This window comes from Phascolarctos cinereus, unplaced genomic scaffold, assembly GCF_003287225.1.
Source record: "Phascolarctos cinereus isolate Bilbo 61053 unplaced genomic scaffold, phaCin_HiC Scaffold_9;HRSCAF=440, whole genome shotgun sequence".
NCBI lineage: Eukaryota > Metazoa > Chordata > Mammalia > Diprotodontia > Phascolarctidae > Phascolarctos > Phascolarctos cinereus.
The window spans coordinates 257,529,109-257,547,344 of record NW_027556402.1 but is presented as its reverse complement, the minus strand read 5'-3'; the positions used below and the strand labels follow the sequence as shown (position 1 = coordinate 257,547,344).

Genomic DNA, 18,236 nt, shown 5'->3' with positions numbered 1-18,236 from the left:
GTAACAAAAATGAAATTCTCCTGGAGAAGGAGGCAGCAAGGTCAGACTGGGCATGGCAGCAACTATTCGTTAAGCATTTACTATACGGCAAGAATGAATCAACTACTAGAAAAACGGTAGAAAGGCAAAGAGAGACCCTGCCCTCAAGGAGCTCCCAGTCTAATCAGGTGACCACATGCAAGCACCTAGGAGCAACAATGGAAATCGGCAGGTACTGCCCACTGAGATCACAGCACTAGGGCTCAGGAAGAAAGGATGAGGGATGGCCCCCATTTCTGTTAGGCTCCAAGGCTCTCAAAGGGTTACACCTATTAGATATGATCTCACTGGAACTTCACAGGTATTACTGGCTCCCAGATGAGGTGATGACACAAACAATAGAGAAATCTGCTTCTCTCCCTGGGGCAGGTCCCCAGGACTTGACACAACTCCCCAAGACTTGTCTGACAGAATGACAGGCTAGCCATTTCTGGTAATTCACATGGGCCTAGACAATGGTTCCAGGCAGAATCTAGGAAGCATTTCCAATGGTTTAGGATTGCTTGGCCAAGAAACTGACAACCCGGGGCGCAGGTATTATTTTCATCACTGTTGGCAGTAGACCTGGAGAACTTTGAAAGAGAAGGGTAGATTTGAAAAGTGAATGGGTTTTTTGAGGACATACTGTTTGAGAAAGGGATCTGAATTTCCGGATCACGATGTAAAATGTCAAGATGTAACCTTTAGCTTCAATAGCCTCTCACACAAGACACTCTGGCTACTGTTGGTGTATCTTGAAAAGTGTTCTAGAGTTTGGAAGCAGTAGATAGAGTGTGGGGCTTGGAGTCAGGAAGACTCATCCCTGTCCTTTACCTGCCCTCAAGGTTTCCTCAGAGTTCAGCTCTGAGGGAAGCCAGACTTCTCCACAGAGGAAGCAGGCTCCTCAATCCTCACATTTATTGTCTTCTCTCCCCACTTAGTTTCCTGAGAAAACTTGCTAATTATATTAACATTGCTTTTGGCTCTAGGCTAGGGTTTCCCCAGAGAAGAGGGGAAAGTAAAAAGGTACCCAATATAGAACTATGAATCAGGTCTTTTAAATTTTTTATTATTTATTTTAACATTCATTTTTAAAATTTTGAGTTCTGAATTCTCTCCCTCCCACCCCACTCCCCACCTATTGTGAAGGTAAGAAACGTGATATCTATTATACATGTGAAATCATGCAAAACATTTTCATATTATCCATGTTACAAAAAAAAAAGCAAGAAAAATAAAGTGAAAAATATATGCTTCAATCTGCACTCAGATTCGATCAGTTCTTTCTCAGGAGGTGGGTAGCATTTTTCATTATAAGTCCTTTGGAATTCTCTTGGATCATTGTACTGTTGAGAACTGCTAAGTCATTCACAAATGATGTTCGTTACAATGTTGCTGTTACTGTCTACAAGGTTCTCCTGGTTCCTCCCTTCGCTCAGCATCAGTCCATACCAGTCTCTCCAGGTTTTTCTGAAGTCCGCCTGCTCATCATTTCTCATAGCACAATAGCATTCCATCACATTCATGTACCACAACGTGCTCAGCCATTCCCCTCGATTTCTAATTTTCGGTCACCACAAAAAGAGCTGCTACGAATAGTTTTGTACATACAGATTATTTTCCTTTGATCTCCTTGGAATTTGCTGTTGTTTGTTTAGTTATATCAGACTCTATGTGACCTCATGAACATTGTCCATGGAGTTTTCTTGGCAAAGATACTGAACTGGGTTGCCATTTCCTTCTCCACTGCGTCCCCTCCATTTTGATGAAGAACTAAGGCAAATAGGAGTTAAGTGACTTGCCCAGGGTCACACAGCTAGTAAGTGTCTGAGACCAGATTTGAACTCAGATCTTCCTGATTCCAAGCCTGGTGCTGTATCCACTGCACCACTTAGCTGCCCTTTCTCTTTGGGACACAGACCTAGTAGTGGTATTGTTGGGTCAAAGGGTATTCACAGTTTGATAGCTCTCTAGGCATGTTTCCAAATTGCCTTCCAGAACGGTTGGATCAGTTCACAACATCACCAGCAGTGCATTAATGTCCCAATTTTTCCATGTCCTCTCTGACATTTGTTATTTTCCTTTTTTGTCATAGTAGACTTTCTGATATGCGTGAGGTGGTGCCTCAGAGTTGTTTTAATGTGCATTTCTCTAATCAATGGTGATTTAGAGCATTTTTTCCATATGACTATAGCTTTGAGTTCTTCTGTCCATTCATATCCTTTGACTATTTATTAATTGGGGAATGACTCGTATTCTTATAAATTTGGCTCAATTCTCCATATATTTGAGAAATGAGGCCTTGATCAGAGACACTTGCTGTTAAGACTCCCCTTCCCACAGTTTCCTGCTTTCCTTCTAATCTTGGCCACTTTGGTTTTGTTTGTGCAAAACCTTTTAAATTTAATGTAATCAAAGTTATTCATTTTACATTCCATGATCCTCTCTATCTCTTGTTTAGTCATAAACACTTCCCTTATCCATAGATCTGACAGGTAAAATTTTTCCTGCTCCCCTAATTTGCTCGTGATGTCACCCTTTATGTCTAAATCCTGTATCCATCTTGACCTTATCTTCATATGTGGTGTGAGATGGTACTCTACACTTAGTCTCTGCCAAACTGCTTTCCCAGTTTTCCCAGCAATTTTTGTCAGTGATTTCTTGTCCCCAAAACTTGGATCTTTGGGTTTATCAAACACTAGATTACTATGGTCATTTACTACTGTGTATTCCACGGATCCACCATTGTAATTCTTAGTAAGTACCAGATTATTTTGATGATGGTCTCTTTGTAATACAATTTGAGATCTATTACTGCTAGGCCACCTTCCTTCACATTTTTTTTCATTGATTCCTGAGACATTCTTGATCTTTTGTTCTTTCAGATGAATTTTATTATTTTTTTCTAGCTATATAATTTTTTTTATCAGTTTGATTGATTTTGTCAGATTGAATACATAAATTCATTTAGGTAGAATTATCATATTGGCTCAGCCTAACCATGAGCAATAATATTTTTCCAGTTGTTCAATTCTGTCTTTATTTGTGTGATGTGTTTTGTAATCGTGTTCATATGGTTCCTGGATTTGTCTTGGCAGGTAGACTCCCAAATATTTTGGATTGTCCACAGTTATTTTAAATGGAATTTCTTTCTATCCCTTGCTGCTGGGCTTTGTTGGCAATGTGTAGAAATGCTGACGATTTCTGTGGGTGTGTTTTATATCCTGGAACTTTGCCAAAGTTGTTAATTGTTTCAATTAGTTTTTTAGTTGATTCTCTAAGATTTTCTAAGTGTATGGTATACAGCATATCGTCTGCAGATCATGATAATTTTAAATCAGGTATGTTTCCGTGTTCACAAGGTCTGTCCTAGAGAAAAGGAAACACAAAAGGAGAAGTAGGGAAGGTTTGGGTCTCCAGTGTAAACCTGGTCAGTGGAGTCCATGATCTACCCAGAGCCTGGAGGGCGCTTCCTTCCTTCATCCTCCATCCGCTGATCGGAGTCACCACTGTCTTCTGGAGGCTGCCTCCCAGAGCTCCATCCGCCAACCAGAAGCTGTGCTTCTTTCAGGTTTGGCGTCCTGCATCCTCAGCTCTTTTGAGTCAGGATCAATGAGGAGGACTCCATTCAGCGAAGAGTCACTTGTAGCTGCAAACAGGCAGGGGATGTTTCTGCATGATCCCATTTCCATGTAGCCCCCAACGGTAGGCAGAGGATATCTGTGCACATTCCAGGTGAGAGAATTGTTACCAAAAAAGGGAAGGAAATGTGGGCTTCATGAGCTTACCTCTGATACCTGGCAAAATTCTCCAATGTATCACCACAATGAAACAGTCCTTGACCTCAAGGAGCTTAAGTTCTACTGCAAGGGGTGGGGGAGGGGGAGACAACATTGATGGGGGGAGCACTAGCTGTTGGTTGGATCAAGAAAGGCCTTGATGGGAGGCCTTTCCTCCCTTCCCTTCCCTTCGCCTCCTTTCTCCACCCTCCCCTTCCCTCCCCTCCCTTCTCCAATCCCCCCTATCTCTCTCTCCCTCCCTCCCTCCCTCTCAGCACAGGGCCTTCCCTCCTACTTTGATTAATGAGCGCCCCTTCCTTTCCACTTCCCCTCCCTAAATCATCTCCGAGTCAACCCTCTCAATGAATCATTCTTCTTGGTCTGCTCCATTCCACTTTTGAGGACACTGAGTCCTTGAATGCATCCATCCTCGCCCAATCTCTCCCCTAGCCCTGTTTCTTCTTTAGCTTTTCTGTTCTGTCTCTCGTTTCTTTCCCTCCGGGTCCTCCCATAGTCCCTGGGATCAGAGCATTGTTTTAGCCTCCATGGCTTTCCTGGGAGTTCGTGCAGGGTCAACGCTCACCCTCTCAATTCGCCAGGGTGTCTCTCAAACCACCGTATTTCTTTGTGGGGTTTGGGATTTTCCCTCAGTTTGTTCTGGAGTGGGGCGGGCCGCCCTTGGGGCAGGCTCCCCACCTGGATGGTGTGGGCAGGTGCTCCCAGATCCTTGGCATAGTGGCCCAGACCAGGCTCCCCTCTGGTGCTGGGCTCTGCCTGGACTCCCTCTTGCCCCCCTTCTCCAGGCCCTCTCCATTCCTGTAGGCTCTGCTGAGGGGCTCCCCCCACTTCTGGACTCAAGCTACTCTCATACTGGACTCCCACCCAGACTTAAGGGCCTCTGAGGGCTGGACTTTGCCCAGAGCTTTTCTCCTGCCCTAGCCCTCCTCCTAGCAGCAGGTCCTTGGCTTAGATGAGGGCTGGGCTCAGGCTCTGTGTCCAGAAATGCTCCAGTGGCCTGGTCAGGAGCACCCCAAGGCCTGTCTCTCCTGAGGCAGGTCCAGGCGAGCAGCCACTGCAGATCTGGGGAAGGCTCGGGGTGGGCTCTGGTGCTGCTCATCACAGGCAGGGAGCGTCAAGCACTGGGAAGCCCCAGTGTCACTGTTCTATAGCCATGGCTTCAGGGAAGGCTCCATCCTGCTAGGCCTGGGCACTGCCCAGCTCAGGCAAAGAGCTGATGGACACCCTCTCCCACCCAGCCACACACACACACACACACACACACACACACACACACACACACACACACACGCGCACACACACACACACACACACACACACACACGTGCTGACCCGCTGCCAAGGCTCCAAAGCCAGCTGCCTGCCCTCTGGCCTCTGCAATTATCTTTGGGCCTGCTTTTAGAGGCCTGCCTACCACAAGATAGTTTACAGAGTAGGAGGGTGATATAATCAGCCTTTGCGGCAAGAGGGCCAATTAAGAGGCCATTGGAATAGATCAGGTGGGAAGTGAGGGAGGCCTGATCAAGGGTGGCTGGTGGTCATGGGAGCATAGGAAAGGCACAGGAGCAGGAGGTATTGGAGGGGAAATCAGCAGGATCTGGTACCTGGGTGGGGGAAAGTGAGAATAAAGGCAGGGATGAATGGTAGGTTGCAAACCTAGGTGTCTCTAAGACTGGTTGGGTCTACAAGGGAAAAGAGGAAGTAGAAGGAAGAATGGATTTAAAGGGAAAGATCAGTGAGTTCTGCTCTGGACCATTGAGTCCAAAGTCTGGGGCTCCTTTGTGGATTCCTAGGTTGGGTGGGAAGAGTCTAGAGAGAATTCTTTCCAGTTGAGTGGCCAATGGCATTGTCGTTCAGTCATTTTAATCGTATCCAACCCTTCTGACCCCATTTGGGGTTTTCTTGGCAGAGATACTGGAGTGGTTTGCCATTTCCTTTTCCAGCTCATTTGACAGGTGAGGAAAGTGAGGCAAACAGGGTGAAGTGACTTGCCCAGGGTCAACAGCTAGTAAGTGTCTGAGGCCAGATTTGAACTCAGGAAGATGAGTCTTCCTGACTTCAGGCCCAGCTCTCTATCCGCCATGGTGCCACCTAGCTGCCCCTATATCTTCCCACAAATTTTCCCTCCCCAATTTTTAACCCCTACTTCACTGGCTTATTGTTTGCCTTCTCAATGGATGAGAGAGGGAATTTGGACCTCAAAAAAAATTTTAAATAAATGTTAAAAAGAAAGAAAGAGAAAAGGAAAGAAAGGTTGAAAAAGATAAACTGATGTGATTTCATCAGTGGAAAGGACATCGAAGAAGAGGCATTATCACTTGCTTCACACCCTAAGAACCATAAGACTTTTCCATCTGACTTGCAGCAGAAACCTTCCCTATGTGATGTCTCCCCATTAGAGTGGGAGCTCCTGGAGGGCAGGTGCTGACTTTTCTATTTGCCTCCACCACACTTTGCACAGTACTTTGCAAACAGTGAGGGCTTAATAAATGCCTCATTCATTCATTCCTCTGAGGGTATGGCTGGTCATTGCTTTGACCAGAGTTCTCAAGTCTTACAAACTTGTTTTTCTTTACTGTGCTGTGCTTGTATAAATTGCTTTCTTGGTCCTAATCACATCACTCTGCATCTATTCATACTGCCCAGTATTCCCTGAAATTATCTCAACCATCATTTCTTTTTCTTTTTTTGGGGGGGGGAGGATGAGGCATTAGTGGTTAAGTGACTTGCCCAGGGTCACACAGGCAACCATAATTTCTTACAGCAAAATCATATCCCACTGAATTCACATACCACAATTTGTTCAGCCATCATTCTATTAAAAACCATCCCTTCCTTAGATTTTAATTCTTTGCTTTTCTTTTTCCAGTCTCTTAATTCCCTTTCAGGAACAGGAATTTTGTTTTGTGAATACCCAACCATTCCTTCCCTGGTATTATCCTCCCTTTTACCCCACCCCCACCCCCACTCCCTGTTGAGTTTATTGTAAAACGATGTGTGTATATGTGTAACACTCCTTTGTTTCAGATTAGAGTAAGATTCATCTGCTGATGCTCCCCTCTTCCTTCCTCCAAGTTTGTATACACTTCTTGCACACTCTGATTAGGAGGGATCCACCCCTTTGTCCTCCTGTCACCACTTTCACTTTCACTTTTACTCTCTTCTTTTTCTCTACTGAAAACCCCCAGAACCAAACCAATCCATTCCCTTGTTCTCTGTTTCCCTGTTTAACTTGCCTTTGAAGACGCTAAGATCCTGGAGGGACACTGCTTCTTCTCTGCCATCAGAATGTTAGCACTTCATCACCAGACAGCTCCTTCAGGTATTGAAATCATTATGGCTTTCAAGGTTTTTTCCTGACTTTCCTGTTTGAAATTCAAAGTTCCTTCTCAGCTTTGGTCTTTTCATCAGAAATGCTTGAAAATCTTCCAATAAAGGGCCATTTCCTCCCTATTAAAAAAATAGGGGGGTTAGTAGTTATACCTGCTTGTGAGTTTGTATCTTTTGCCTTTTGAAATACTGTGTAAGATCTCCTCTTATTTAAAGTAGTGACTGCCTTGTCTTGTGTGATCCTGACTGTCCTTTACTGGTACTTCAGGTTCCTTCTGTCTGCTTGCCTGCAGTATTTTCATTTTGATGTGGAAGTTCTGGCTTTTGGTTGTCATGTTATTGGAACTTTTCTTTTTGAGATTTCTTTCAGGAAGCAATTGACAGATTCTTTCCATCTTCACTTTATCCTTTGGTTCTAATAGAGCTGGGCATTTTCATTTATGGTTTCTTGAAATAGAATGATCAAACTTAAAAAAAAAATCATTGCTTTCAGAGAGTCCAATGGTTCATCCCTGATCTCTCTTTGACCTACCTATTTTCTAGTTCATTTCTTTTTGATAGCAGATATCTTACATTTTCTTTTATTTTTCAGTCTTTTGATTTTGTGCTAAAATTTTTTTCTGACTCCTGGAGTTGGGTTTCTCTTCGGTAGATTTTTCAAGGAGTCTATTTCTCCTTTTTAACATTTTTACACTGCTTTCTGGTGTACAAAACAAATATTAACTCATTTTATCTCCACAACACCCCTGGGAGGTAGATGCTAGTATTATCCCCATTTTTATAGATGAGAAACTGAGGCAGAGTGGCTTGTCCAGGGTCACTAAGCTAGCTGGATCTGAACTCAGATCTTCCTACCACCGGGCTCAAGTCTCTGTCCACTGTGGCACCTAGTCGCCTTTTGACATCTTGCCCATTTCTTGAGTAAGGTCTACCACTTTCTCTTCACAGATAATTATTCTCCTTCTGATTCTTTCCTCAAGAGTTTTTCGTTTCATTCTTTTCTTTCTTCATTTTTTCTAGATTTTCATGTTGACCTCATGGGAAATCACATTTTCCTTTGGGTCCCTGCTGATAGTAATCATGGCACTACTTTCTCCTCCAAGGCTGGCTTTTTGTGGTGATTCTGGACTGGCAGCAATTCTCTGTAGTGGCTGGTGTTTACTTTGATTTCTATCTCTGCAGCTTGGGATAACTCCCTCCCTGACTCTGCTTTTGCACGGGGGGGTGGTCAGCCCTGCTTGGAATCAGATTCCTAGGATGACTTCAGTCTCCTGCAGTTAACCCCCCTCCCCGATTTGATGTTCAGCCCACTGGGTCCTCCTCAGAGCTCTCTATGGCATCTCAGAACAAAGTGCTGAGGACCTCAGAGCTCGCACTGTGGCTTCCTGGCTACTCACTGTTGCTGCAGGTGGCCTCCAAGGCCCCTGCTGTGGCTCTTTGATCCCCTGAGGTCCTGCTCCTGCTGCCTCAACACAGAGCCCTGCAGGCTACCCGGGTCTCTGACCTCTCTCTGGCCAAGCTGGGTGACTACAAACATGCTTATCTCTGCTGGCGTCCTCTTTTATACAGCTCTTGGCTGACTGTGCAGTTATGGAGGGTGGGCGTAGTTATTTCCTGTAGTTTCTCAGGGCATTTCTTGATCATCATGCAGCCTGGTGTCATTTTTTAGGTTTTCACCAGAGTAGATTTGTGGTACCATACCCACACTCCCCCATTTTACCTTCTGGCCATATTGGCCCATTTGCTGCTGTTCCCTGCATATGACATCTCATTTCCCACTTCTGTGCCTTTGCTCAGGCCGTCTCCCACATCTGGAATGCTCTCAATCCTCCCCTTTTCCTCTTCTCCTCTTCCAGCTCCTTTCAAGGTTTACCTCGAGCGCCACCTCTCCCAAGAGGCCTTCCCCGACTGCCTCGACGGGTAGTCACTTCTTTCCCCCATCACAGTGAATCTATTTTGTCTAGACCTGATATTTACCTATTTGTCAACATCTCATATTCTCCTAGGAGAAACACAGTTAAGCAAAACCAGCTAACAAAATGACTTCTTTGCCAGTTTATGTAATCACCGTCTGTGCTTCCGGTCCTCCAGCTCCATTCCTAGACTCGAGCTGCATTTCTTTATAGTCTTGGAACCATTTTGAGCCCTGTTTTCCTGGCTTTGTTTTCTTTGTCCTGCATCTGTTCATACATGTCTTCCCAGGTATCTTGGTATTTCTCAAAGCATAATAATATTCCATTATGGCACCATAATTCATGCCATTTATGACTTTGTTAACTACGTTTACCTAGACTTTCACAAATCATCTGGCAAAGTCTCATGCTATTGTTGGGGAAAAGGTGGAGGAGAGATGTGGGCTAGACAACAATACAGTTTGGTAGATTTGAAACTGGCTGAATGGCTAGGCACGAAGAGCTGTCATTAATGGTCCTTTGTCAGCTTGAGAACTCTCAGCAGAGTGCCCCAGGGCAGCCAGCAAAGTGGCAAGCCTGAGGATGACCCATCTGAGGACTGGTGCAAAGCAATGGGGACACTTAGCCTGGAAAGGGGAGGACTCGGGGGCACATAATAAATGCCTTCCAGCATGTGAAGGTCTTTCTGTTAAACAGGGGCCAGACTTGTCCTGCTTAGCCCCAGAAGAACTGGAGTAATGTTGGGGGAGGACAAACCAGAGACAGATTTAGGCATGATGCCTGGTAGCCCTGGCCTTGCTCTAGACCAGCGCTCCTTAAACTGTGGGTTGAGAAAAATTCGGCAACAGGAAAAGTTTCTGAATGCACACCAACCAAAAATTACTTAAAAATTAAGTGTGTAATGAATCCAAGGTGTTTCTGGCAGTCCTTGCCCACATTTCATCGAGCAACCTCACTGCAGCCTTGATTCTGAACACGCAACTTGTGCACTTTGCACTGCGAACGCCATCACGCCACGCAACACCCACGAAAGCTGCTGAAACCCAAAAAGGGGTCACAAGTGGAAAAGGTTTAAGAAGCCATGCTCTAGATCCACCATCTGCTCTGGACTCTCCAGCTCTCTTTCTGCTGGCTTGTTCATCTCACCCACACTCACACTGACAGGTCTGTGTCGTGTCCCCTCCCCCCAACTCCAAATTGAGGCCAACATGTCCAGCATGGGGAGGATACATTCCTACTACCCATCACTGTAGCTCCTGAGCCTCTATTTATAGGGTTCCCATCTATACAAAAATCTGTCCCAGAGACACCATTGACTCTTTTATTAAAAAGTTTTCATTGATATTTTTTGTTTCTTCTATCTCTGTGGTATCCTGTGTATCCCTTCCAGAGGGCCATCCCATATAACAAATAGCATTTTTTAAGAGAGGGAAAAAAATCAGCACAAATGGTCAATACATGGGAAAAAGTCAGAAAACCGGAGCAACGTATAGCATCCGTTAACCTCCCGCCTCCACAAAGGGGTGACTTCATTGGAGTTTCGCTCGACTTACAATTTTGTTACATGCCCTTCTGCTGCGTGTGTGGTTCTTTCCATTTACCTTGAGGTGGTTCCTGTGCATGGTGTTCTCTTGGCTGTGCTTCCTTTACACTCCATCAGTTCACACAGATCTTTTCAGGCTTCTCTGTATTTATCACACACCTCATTTCTTACAGCACAGTAATATTCCATTAGATTCATGTATCTTAATTTGTTTAGCCATTACCCAACTGATGGGCATCTACTTTGTTTCCAGTTCCTAGCAATCACAAAAAAGGACTGCTGTAAATATTTCGGTGTATACAGAGACTTTCTTTTTATTGATCGCTTTCTTGGGGTATAAGCCCAGTAATGGAGTCTCTGGTTCAAAGGATATGGATATTTTAGTCACTTTATTTGCATAATTCTAAGCTGCTTTCCAAGATGGTCGTACTATTTCCCAATTCCACCAACAATGTAGTAGTGTACCTAGCATTCCACAACCCCTCCGACATGGATTGTTGCCACTTTTTGCCATTTTTGCCAGTTTGCAGAGTGTAAGGGGAAACCTCGGGGTTGTTAATATTTGCATTTCTTCTTTTGAGAACTATCTGTTCATATCCTTTGACTGCTTATTTATTAGTGAATAAGTATTAGTCATACATATTTATTGTTTATATTTCTTGGATACCGAAATGAATCGGATAAATTTTAAAGATGTTTCCCCTGCCTTTGACCACTTCCCTTAACCTAGATGCATTAATGTTGTCTGTGCAGAAGCTTTTTAGTTTTGAGTAGTTATTTATTTTATCTTTTGTAATTACCTCTATCTCTTGTTTGGTGGAGAATACATCTCATTTCCATAGCTGTGAGAGGTAGATGATCTGTCTCTTTTCTAATATATTTTTTTTAAGGTATGACCTTTAATATTAAGGTCAAGTATCCATTTAGATGTATCGTGGAGAGGAGTGTAAGATGCTGGTCTAAGCCTAATTTCTGCCAGGCTGCTTTCCAATCTTCCCATCAGTTTTCAAAAATCAAATAAGGAGTTTTTCCCTAGGTAATTTATGTTTTCCATTTTATCACACATTGGATTGAGTTCTGTTGTGTGCAATTCTCTCTGTCTAGTCTGTTCTACTGATCTCTTTCTGTCTCTCTGTCTCTCTCTCTCTCTGTCTCTCTCTCTGTCTCTCTCTCTGTTTTTTAACCAATACCATATGGTTTTGATGATTGCTGTTTTATAGTATAGTTTGAGCTCTGGGAGTGTTATTCCCCTTCATCTATACTTTGTTTCATCATTTCCATTGATATTCTAGATCTTTTGCTTTTCCAAATGATTTTTGTTATCATTTTATTAAGCTCTGTAAAGTATCCCCTTCTGGCATTAAAAGTGTAAATTAATCTTCATCATTTTGTCATTTGTGTTATATTGGCACAGCCTAGCCATGAGCATTTAATATTCCTCCAGTCATTTAAGTTGCTCTTTATTTCTTTAAGGAGGATCTTGTAATCGAATCTCTACAAGTCTTTTTCATGCTTTGGTAGGTCTGCTCTCAGGTATTTTGTGCATTCTGCAGTTATATGATTGCCTCTTAAACATAAACCATTTAAAGAGTAAGGCAAAGTAATGATGATCAATCATAATGTTTAGTCAATAAGCAATTGAGTGTTTACTAGGTACCAAGCACTGTGCTTAAGCGCTGGAGAGGTATAAAAAAATGCAGAAGATAGTTGCTACCCTCAAAGAGCTTATAGTCTAACGGGGAAGACAACAAGCAACCGATTACGTACAGACAGGCGACATCCAGGCTAATCGGGCCAATGCAGGAAAAATCAAGCATCGTAGTTACTTGATAAAAGGTAAGAGCAGGCATAATCAAAACATCACAGTCCACCCACGGAAACCGGGGAAGGCTCTTCCATCAGCGTACATGGCATCAATCGGGGAAAATGGAACCTAGCAGGGCGTCCAATGAGTGGGAAACCCGAAGTGTCCTGGCCGTACCCAGGACAACTCGCATGTCCGGATGATGGGTCTTGACGTGCTGGGTCCTTTAAGGTACAATCGGGACCACATAAAGCTACGTCTCTGCTAGGTGCTCTCCTGTGGGGCAAAATCTCTCCTCTTCTGCTCCTGAGCTCTTTTGGTTCACAGCCACCCTTAACAGGGCATTAAGAAAGTGTTGTGGAGCCATGTAGGAGCAGTACTGGGTGGCCTCTGAGGTCCCTTCAAGTCCTGAGATTCTGTGAGTACAAACCATAGACTGGACCCTCTGGACCCAATGGGGAAGGTCACCAGACTTCCCATCCATAGGATGCTGCCTTCCCTGATCCCAGCTCTAGGTCCCACAGGACAAACAGGAAGAGCAGCTGACATCTCTGGGCAAGTTAATCGATCAGATTAGCCACTTACTTAGCCGGGCAGCCTGGAAAGGGCCAGCAGGGGATTTGAATTGGGAGTAAGTGGGAGGGTGAGATTCAGAGGCCCGGTTGGCTTCTGAAAGCTGGGGAACCTGGACACTTAAGGACAGTGTGAAGGCCCTCTTGATGACAGGGACATTATGGAGGATTTCAAAACGAAAAGTTGGGACTGAAGCTTCCTCCACCCATTTTTCACCAGGATTAGCTCTGATCTCCAGGCACCAGGTACTAGACTCTCAGAGCCTCCAGAAATGCTTGCTCCTTAATGGTCTTTCAGAACTTAGGCAAAGCGTGGCCTCAAGGCCCAGACATCAAAGTCTGGAAGGAGAGCAGAGGCAGGGCAAGGTCTGGAAATGCATCCGTACAGTACGAATGCTAAGTCATCAGAAGGAGGGAGGAAGCCAGCCAGGTGAGGCACGGATCCCAGGACTGAGAACTGGAAAAGACCTCAGCGATCATCTCTCCCACCTCCTCCTTTTTGCAGAAGAAGAAATTGATGCCCAGAGACGGACACAGGAGAGAGTTGGAGGGAGGGGCTCCGAGGTGAGCCCCCAGGCCCAGGATCCTGGGCTGCTCTGAGGTGGCAGGTCTGCACTGGGATCTGGGGAGGCCCAGGCAGGTCAGAGCTGAAGACACAGGGGGGCAGGGCTGCAGCTGGTTGAAAGCCAGGATCCTCCTGGGCCGTCCTAGCCCCTGGGGGCACTTGCCTCATTCTTTTCTCTGCTCTTTGCCCCCTCCCAGTGCCTCCTGACTCTGCCTTGGCCCAGGATTAGATGTGTTTGTAGAACTGCCAACCCCGTGACAGAAAGTGGGCTTCTGGACCGCTGACAGGTTGGTGTAAAAGGAGGGAAAAGAGACCTGGGGGCAGGGGCAGGGGAGGGGGCCTCCTGCTCAGCCTCCATCCACAATCCAAGGAACATTATCCGGGACCTGCTAGGGGCCGGGCATGGGGGAAAGAGACACAATGAAACACAGAGCCTGCAACAAGAAACTGGTGCCTCTGCTTGCAATTCTCACCCGATTCTAATCCCCAGACCCGGCACTGACCCCAAGCACCTAGAACAGCCCTTGGCATGATTATGGCGCTGCCAAGGCCTCTTCCCATCACAAAACGTTCCTTGAATTATTTTGAATATGCTCACACACGAATACAGAATCTGGACAGAACGTAGCCCCCATGAGGGACAGGGCTGTTTTCATTTTTGTATCCCCAGCACCCAGTACAAAGTCTGGGCACACGGTAGGCACTTTAGAACTATCGACTGCTGGATTTGAATTGGGAGCCAAGTCCTTGGCTGCCTTCCCAACCTTATCCCCCATCCGCCCAGTCCCCCTTCACTGCATTCACTGTTTTGGGCAAAGTGACCTACCAGTCAATCCACGAAGGGGCCACTCTGCTCTGGAAGAGGCAGCTGATGGTGTGGGGACTTGGGGTGGCCGGCAGTAGAGGCCTAGGATTCAGTCGGGCTTGGACATCTCCAAGTACGCTGTCCCCTCCCCCCAGTCTGACTGGGGAAGGGTAGGGCTGGGGTCCGTCAGAGGGACTCAGGCAGGGAGAGGCAGGGAGGGTGGGCAGGGGAGAGGAAAGCGGCCTCAGGCCACACACAAGGGCCATTTCTCCTTTCACCAACAATGGGCGAGCTCAGCAGCTCCCCATAGCGGGTCACCCCCTCCCTCCCCAGCCCACAGTGGCGCCTTTGTTCTCCCTCCCTCCTTCTTTTCTCTCCCTTTCCTTCTGGATTTCCAGAGGCTCCAAGCCCTGTACAGCGTGTATTATTTCAATTCAACCCAACAAGCATGGCGTGCCTACTATGTGCCAGGCACTAGAGAAACAAAAAAAGGCCAGAGACACCCCGTCCTCTCCAGGAGGGGCTGAGAGAGCGCCGGGCCTGGAGTCAAGAGAACCTGAGTTCGTATCCAGCCTCGGACCCTGCGTAGCTGTGTGACGCAGGGCAGGTCACGTCAGCCCGTCTGCCTCAGGTGCCTCATCTGTGGCCTCATGAGTGCCTTTGCCAAGAAAACCCCAAAAGGCGTCAATACTGAACCACAAAGCACTCAGACGCATTATTTCCACCAGTGCTTGCATGGGGAGCTGGGGACTGTATTATCCACGTCCAGGAAGCCCTAGACCTAGCTTAGAGTCTGAGATGTCCCGAGGCTACCCTAGGCGGGTGGGTGGAGAAGAGAAAGGACTTCGGAGAAGCCCCACGGAGTCCCGCGCTTCCAACCCCACAGCCCCCAAGAACTATTTTCGGAGGCAGCCTCGGGGACTTCCGATTGCTCCAAGGAGCCTCAATCCTAATTAAATTCAGCCCCACAAACTTTTGTCACGTACTGCTTCAGTGCAAGGTTTGGAGGTGGGGCTGGGCCCGAGCTTTCCCTGGTCTGGTACCCATGCACGTTGTCTGCGAGCTGCAGTCCTAGACTTGTCTGGGACACTTGCTAGGAGTTTTAACCGCATCGCCCACCCTGCAAATCAGAGGCAGGATTTCTGAACCGTGTCTAGCCAGATTCCTCAGCAGGATTTCAAACCACTGTAAGTAGATAAGAAAATAATGGCAGTCCTTGGAGGGAGAGGGAACTAACTCCAGGGAGATTGGGGGCGGGGACCAGGAAAACTTCCCAGTGGGACTCCACTTTAGAACTGAGCCTGGAGGGGAAGAGAAAACATTCCAAGAGGGGGAGGGGAGGAGGTCGGGCAATCAAGGCTGGGAAGAATGCAGGTGTGAAGGTATATTTGCATAATGCCTTAGGGGTACTTTTCCTTTCCAAAGCACCTGGAGATAGGATCTAGGATAGCAGGTGCAGGAAGGAAGCTCCCAGAGCATCAGGCTCAACTCTTTCATTTTACAGAGGATTCGAACCCAAGTCTTCTAACTTCGTAGTGCAAGCATTATCGTCACCTGGAGACAGAAGAGAAAACAGCTGCAGAGCGGCTGAGTGATTTGCCCTTATAAGTCCCTTCGCCGCTCTGTGCCTCAGTTTCCCCACCAGTACAGCGAGGAAAAAGGTCCAGTCCAGTGTTTCTCCGCCCCCCCCCCCCCCCGCTTGGACGTTTGGGTTTCCAGGCGGCGCAGCTCTGCTCTGCCCCGCCCCGTCCCGGCTCCTCCTTTCGGGCTCTGCATACGCGGCCACCCCCGGCTTTCCACTCTCCCCGCCCCGCCGGGCCCTGTTATGGTTGCGGTTTTAAATGACACGTGCGGCTCAGATGAATGAACTCGAGGGTCCCACCCCCTCCATCAGCCAATCACCGCGAAGTTCAGTACGATAGCTTCCGCCTATTGAGGCGCCGCGGCCGGCGAGGACCGGGGGCTCGACAGCCCACGTGGGAGCCCAGGGCCGGGGAAGGGGGCGGCTGCCGGGCGGAGGCGGGCCCCAAGCGCCGAGCTAGCCATTGGCTGGGTCTGCTCGGGACGCGAGGGCGGGGCGAGCGCGAGGCGCCAAGGCTTAAATGTGACTGACAGGCGGGAGCGGGGCGGGGCTGGCCTAGAGAACGGTGAGTGACAGGGAGCGCTGTCCAACGGCAGGAGGGGCCGGGCGGCGGCGCCCAATGGACATCGGCGGGGCGGGGCAGCGGCCGCAGCAAGTTTGGTTGCGCGGGGCCGCAGCGGAACTGTCAGTGGCGGCGGCGGCGGCACTGGCTGAGGGGCAGCGGCAGCGGCAGCGGCGGTGGCGGCGGAGTCTGGTCTGCGGCTGCGGTGAGTCCCTTGGCCGCTCGCTCCCGGCCCCGAGCTTCCTTCTCGCCCCCCTCCTCCTCTTCCTCCGTCTCTGCCCCTCCCCGCCCCTCTCCACCCCCCATCACCCGCCCCCGCCCTCAGGGGAGCGCGCGGACGTTTATGTAACGCACGCGCGCGGAGGCGCGGGCCCGAAGGGGCTGGGGGGGAGGGCACGCGCCCCCTCACCGCCCCCCCCCGCAAGGGAGAGCGTCACTCGACCCCATCACCCCGCCCGCACCGCCACCTGGTCCTCCGACGCGCCTCTCTCAGTTTGCCCTTCTGTCAAATGGGCGCAGCGCGCCCGGAGGGGACTCGCGTGGCTCCTTGCTCCCATTTTACAGGTGGGGAAACTGAGGCCCGGAGGGAGAGGACTTGCCTTAAGCGCCCTTCTAGCTAGTCCCAAACAGAGTGTAAGCTCCCCGAGGGCAGGCACCCCCCCCCCAGACTGCACCATTTGCTTGTCCCTGGATACCCCGGCCGGGGAAACTGAGGCTCTGCGAGGGGCAGGGTCATGGGGGGGCGCAGAGGGCCTGCGGCAGGGAGCCGGCATCGGCGCCTCCCAAACTAATGCCGCTCCCGCTCCAGGAGGCGCCTAATAAATGCTTCTCGTCTCCCACGTGTGTCTTGGCTGCCCCCCCCCTCTGTCCCCCCTCCCCTTCAGATCAAGTGGGGGGGAGGTCACCTTTATTAGGCAGATAGTGTGTTGGTATCCTCAGCGAGGTGCTTGTGGACTGACTGACTGACAGACACCAAGCTGTATGACCTTGGTCTTGTCATTTCCTGTCCCTAGGCCTCAGTCTTCCCCCATCCACCAGTTTTCTGGCAAACAAGTGAAGGCTCAGGGTGGATGACTGGGCCAGAGTCTCCTCCCTGGGCTGCTTCCTCTTAGCTCCTGATGAGGCCCGTCATTCTCTGGGGCCGAGGACTGTGGTGGGGGCTGCCAGGACTGGCCTTCCCGTGCTGGGAGAACCTTGCCAAGGTGGCTGGCCAGCTGGGCGCTGCTTGGACTGGCCCCACTCGCACCTTGGTCTTTGCCCTCCCCAGGCCGGCCTCTGGAGGAAGGGGGGCTGCTGGCTGGGCCAGGCCGGGAGATTGTGTGAGCCGCGTCTGCTTGGCTGGGACTGGGGCTGGGGGCCAGCAGGAGAGTGGCTGTGCAGCCAGGAAGCAATTGTGAGGCGCCTACTGCGTGGGACAGGAAGCAAAAGCCCACCTGGGCCTTACCTTCCTTACCTCCCCGGTGGGAAATAACGTGGCCGTAGAAAATGAAATAGGAAACCCAGAGAGAGCCATCATCTTAGCACACGCTTAGAGCCCTGTGTGAGGGTGCTATCTCACTGGGTCCTGAAGGAAGTGTGGGCAGGGAAGGGCTAGTAGGAGCTGTGTGACCCCAGGCAAGTCACTGAACCGGTCCTCACCCATGGACCATGGTAGCCCTTCCCTCATAGGGATGTCTCGAGTAGCAGGAGATAACATATAAAGGGCTTTGTGGGGGCTGTTAGCTATGATTACTGTTGTTAATAAT

General features: G+C 48.6%; 1 protein-coding gene and 1 long non-coding RNA gene across 3 annotated transcripts in view; both read left to right on the top strand.

The window, feature by feature from the left end:
- The first annotated feature begins 6,940 nt into the window (after positions 1 to 6,940).
- On the top strand, positions 6,941 to 16,030 carry LOC110195282 (uncharacterized). 2 transcript variants are annotated; one of them, XR_013483991.1, is made up of 4 exons: positions 6,941 to 7,137; positions 13,740 to 13,829; positions 14,746 to 15,534; positions 15,852 to 16,030. It is a non-coding gene; the product is annotated as an uncharacterized LOC110195282 (long non-coding RNA). The 2 variants fall into 2 exon arrangements; XR_002320852.2 differs by lacking the exon at positions 6,941 to 7,137 and adding an exon at positions 12,766 to 13,541.
- A 567-nt stretch (positions 16,031 to 16,597) lies between these two features.
- The window catches only part of PC (pyruvate carboxylase), an 86,556-nt gene continuing 84,917 nt past the window's right edge, over positions 16,598 to 18,236 (top strand). The window contains exon 1 of the mRNA XM_020967953.2: positions 16,598 to 16,696. The gene's annotated coding sequence lies outside the window, so the exon portion shown is untranslated. The remainder of the gene's footprint in view (positions 16,697 to 18,236) is intronic.